Here is a 4,768-nt window from a genome sequence, read left to right as displayed (position 1 = left end):
ACCTGAAACAAAAACACATCAAGAGACCGGTTCAGGAACAGGGCACGATCTGCTAACAGCAATTTTTCCATCAGCTTTTCGGCACTAGCAGCAAATTCACCTTCTCTGTGGGTTTAACGTGGAGCATCTGTAGTGCCCTCGAACTCGCAAGTGTTTCTCTCCGCTCCCCCAGCCCGATACGTGCGATTACCTGAGCAGCAAGCAGAATTAACCACGCGGGATTTTCTTCGTGTGACGCGGAAGGTGACGCTGGGAGAAGAGGAGACAAAGAAATGAACCTGCTTGTCACACCCAGCCAACGGTGAAAAGACAGGGGAGGATTCTGCCGGAAGGGCTCTGCACCCCAGGAGCTCTCGCCAGCCGGTTTCTCTCCCCTTTGCCCGGTACCGAGGGGACGACGACACCTCGCCCGTGCCCCCTCGCGGGGGGGGGGGGCTGCCCCAGGTGAGCCGGGGGACCCCCACCTCGCTTCTGCCCGCGGGAACGGACCGGGAGAGACACTCCACGCAGAGAGAGGAGCGTGGTGTGGATGGCATGCCCGAGGGAAGAGGCCGGGCTCCCCGCTGGCAGAAGGACAACTCACCTCCCTGCTGCTCGGAGCTGCTTGCTGCGGACAGCCCTGCCTGCGCCCGGCCGCTCTTCCGCCGTGCTGGGAGCGCAGTCCGGCCGACGGACGCTCCAGCGAAAAGACGCTCCAGCTAATCGCGCCCCCTGCCCGTTACAGCCGCAGGTACTTTTGCCTCTGGCTAATGCACGCTCCAGACAGCGGACACCCCGCCTCGTTCCAGCTCCCGCTTGCTACAGTTCTGGCTCCTTGAAGCCCCAGCTCCGCACTGAAGCTCCGCCTGATTTCAGCTGCTTCTCCTTACAAGCTCCAGCTACGTGCAACGGTCTGGGCTTTCCATAAGGTTGCATATCAACTGCTGTCAGAACTGGAGCATTAGGATTAAACATCAGAGTTACACGCCAAGTAAATATGCGTTAAGTTTGGGCGATTAATTACTTAATAACTATTCTGAGCGGCGCAGAAAGAAGAGCTGGACTCAAAGAGGGCACGTGGGGTGTGAAAAGCGCCTTCCCCCCCCACAGACCATCGCAGATGTTGAGCTCGGCCTGCTGCGTGCCGGCCTCCCGAACTTCGGCGTCCGACACAACCAGACCCCCATCTACGGGGAGGGACCACGCACCCTGCCCGCCCCCCGCTTCCCCCCGCAGCCCCCAACACCCTCCCACCCACCTGCAAAACCAGCCAAGCCGGCTCCCGCTTTTGGCCCCCACACCAGCTGACTCGGGGCCCATTTGGGAGCCAAAAAACCCGGCTGCTGAGCCTGTTCTCAAGGCTCAAACACGCAGGGCCGGACCTCTGTTTCTGGGCCCAAAGCCGCCCAGCTCGGTCTGTTTCCGAGCCCCCGAATCAGCCACGCGAGCCTGCTGTCAAGCCCCAGGAACAGAAAACTTGTTCTCCACTTCTGACCCTGCATTGCCCACGGGCGACGCCGAGCGTAGCCACCCCACAGCCCTGCACCCCCGGGGCCCCACGCGCAGTTTCGGGGAGTGCTCGGGACCTGCAGAGGGCCCGGCCCCACGCCTCTGCAGGGCAGCCCCAGCACAGGCAGGGCGTCGCTTCTCGACTGCCGTTTCAGGCTTTATTTCCCCGCCATCACCGGCACGGCCAGGCCCCCCACCCCAGACCTCCCAGCCGAAGCACCCCCACGGGTAGCCGGGCCCAGCCACCCGGAAAACAAGAAAACCAAAGAGGGAACAACAAGACAGACAACGTGGGGAAAGGCAAGGAGAAGGACACAGAAACAGAGAGAGCGCGGGAGGGATAGGGAGCAGGACAGAGAGATGGAGCAAGAAAGGAAAAAAGGACGGGAGGCAGAACCAAGGGAAAGAGAGACAAGGACGGGGAGCAGGACAAAGGGACGGAAGAGGAAAAAAAATTAGCGACGGGCTGCAGGACAGAGAGGAAGGGATTAAACAGACACAGGGAGCATGACAGAAGGACAGAGAGGAGACAGACAAAAGGGACAAAGAGCAGGCCAGCATCGGAGGGGAAAAAAAAACAACTGCGATGGGCAGTGGGAGAGAGATATGGAAAAAAGAAAAAAATACTGAGGAACAGAAAAAAGAAAGCAGCGACAGCTAGCTGGACGGGGGGACACAGTCAGAAAGGGCGGGAGAGGGAACCGGGCAGAGAAAGACAGACAGAAAAGGTAGCGAAAGAAAGCAAGGCAGAGGGACAGCAAGGCGGGGCGGGGGGGGGGAAGGGACAGGGGTCTGGACAGAGATGGAGAACTAAGCAGCAGGGACAGAGGAAAAGCGACAGAAAGAGGGACAGGGAACATGACAGAGAAGGAAAAATCAGGACAGCGGCAGGACGGAGATCAAAAACTGGGACGGTCCTCAGGACAGAGAGGAATACGAATACGAGCAGGGAGCGGGACAAAGGGATACAGCGAGAAACGACGGGACAGGAAGCAAGACAGAGCGACAGACAAGAACGATGACAACGAGAGAGAGAGCGCGAGAAAGACAAAGACCGTGAGAAGCACGGGGCGGTGGGGAATTTAGAAAGAGAGGTATCAGGAGCCCTGCAGAGAGAGGGAGGGTGAATAAAAAAGGGGCAGGAAGCAGCACAAAGGGTCACAGAGAGTAAGAGATGAACAGGAAGAAGGACGGGGACAGCGAGATCCAGAATGACAAAAATAAAGAGCAACAGCGAGCAAGACAAAGGGAGAGAGAGAGAAACAGAAAGTAGGAAGAAGAGAGATAGGAAGGCAGGGACACAGAGCAGCACATAGAGGCGCAGAGAGGAAAAGAACGCCAGGGGAACAGGCCAGAGAAATTGGGAGGCGGGGAAGAGGCGGATGCAGATCAGGACAAGGAGATGGAAAAGGAAAAAACAGCAACTGGCTGCAGGACAAAGACGGGGGTGGGGGTGGGGAGAGGAAGAGGGAGCAGGACAAGAGAATAGACAGAAGAGGAGAGGTACAGGGAAGCAAAATAAAAACAAAACAAAACAAAAAAAAACCCCAAACGTCACAGCACCATGAGAAAGCGAGGGGGAGGCAGGGAGGGACCGGGACGCACAAGAGGAGCGACAGGGCCCCGAGGGCCCAGGACTCACCACAGCTCTCGCTCTTGGAGCTGCCAGGAGGCCTTGCCAGCTCAGAATCTTCCTTCTCCTTCTCTCCTGCCTTCCTCTTCTGTAACTCCAGTCGCTTGGCTGTCCTCCACATAACGGAACACGCGAGCGCCTCGCAGCTCTTACGAGATGAGGCCCCCTAGACACGTAGCCTCGCTCGCTCGCTCACTACGTGGCCGTACCGCGCTGCTGGTCATGCATACAGACCCTGGCGGTCTGACCTGCTGTGGACTACGAGGAGGGATCCTCCCACACCCAGAGAGGCAGGCTCTCTCTTGCCTGCAGCAGGAGGCAGCTGCCGGCCGGCCTTCCGTTTCTTCTTCTCTACCTTTCTGTGGCCTCTCCAGCTTCAGCAGCTCCCGTCCACAGCCAGCAAGCGCTCCGCCTGTCCCTCTGTGCTCCCGCGCCGCGAGGAGAGGGAGGCCAGGCAGAGACAGCCCACGCGAGCCTGAGGCTGCCGCAGTCAACGGCATCCCCGGGGACGAGCGGACAACCGCACTCACAGCGTGGCCTCTGGGAGAGGGAAAGAGGCAGCAGTGACCGTTATTAGCGTAGCTCGACCCTGGCCGGAGCCCCTCCTTCCGCAGGGGCTTCCGCAGACGCCGCTCGTTCCCCGCACCGCTGCTAACGGCACCCACGTTCAGGGAGACTCGAGAACATCGGAGAGCCAGCTTGCTGCCCTCACGACAGGGCTCAGGGGCTGCCTGCGGCTACAGCACAGGCTTCAGGGGAGGGGCTGGAGCTGGGGGCAGCCGCACGGGCCGAGCGGGGCCGGGGGAAGGCGCCGGGGGAGCTCCGGCAACTCGGGGAGGCGCCCGCTGGCAGCGCCTGGGGGGTGCCCGCCTCCGTCCCCTCTTCCCTTCTATCGGCTCTCGGGGAACCGCCCGGCGCTGCCCTGGCCCGGCTCGCCTCCGGCGGACCGGGAGCCTGCCGCAGCGGCCGCTTCGCAGCTTCCCGTCCCGCCAGCCCCGGGCGGCCGGCGGGCAGGAGGCACCCCCCCGCCACCGCCACCGCCCCGGCCCCCGCCGGAGGGGATCGCTCGCCTCACCCGCGGTCTCGGCGCTCGCCCGCCGCCGCCACGCTGCTCCCGGACACCGCGCATGCGCCGGAGGGGCCGGAGCCGGCGCGCGAACGCCGGGCTGCCCCACGCGCAGGACGGCGCATGCGCCCGGGAGGCGCGTCCGCACGGCTGGTCGGGGAGCGGGCGCAGCGGGAAGCCCGCGGAAAACCACGCGAAACCGGCAACGCTCCTGAGTCTGACCTGGTCGGACTCCGGGGGCCGCGGCGGCAGCGAGGACTACGCCGCGCCCGAGAGCCGCGCTGCTGCCCGGCCGCCGAGTCCGCGAAAACTACAGCTCCCGGCATGCCCCGGGAGGCAGCCTGCCCTGCTGCCTGACCCCGAGGGGACGCCGCTTCCGTTTCCGCCCACCCCCACGCCGGCGCAGCCGCAGTCCCCGCCGAGCCCCCAGCGCCGGTCCGGGCGGCTCCAGCGCGCTCCCGCCCCCGCCGCCGCCCCGGCACGGCGCGGCCCCCCCCCCCGCCCGGCTCCAGCTTCGGGCAGCGCCCGCCGCCGCCGCCCCGGCACGGCGCGGCCCCCCCCCCCGCCCGGCTCCAGCTTCG

This window comes from Buteo buteo, unplaced genomic scaffold, assembly GCF_964188355.1.
Source record: "Buteo buteo unplaced genomic scaffold, bButBut1.hap1.1 HAP1_SCAFFOLD_261, whole genome shotgun sequence".
In the NCBI taxonomy this organism is placed as follows: Eukaryota; Metazoa; Chordata; class Aves; order Accipitriformes; family Accipitridae; genus Buteo; species Buteo buteo.
This window is presented reverse-complemented; position numbering follows the sequence as displayed.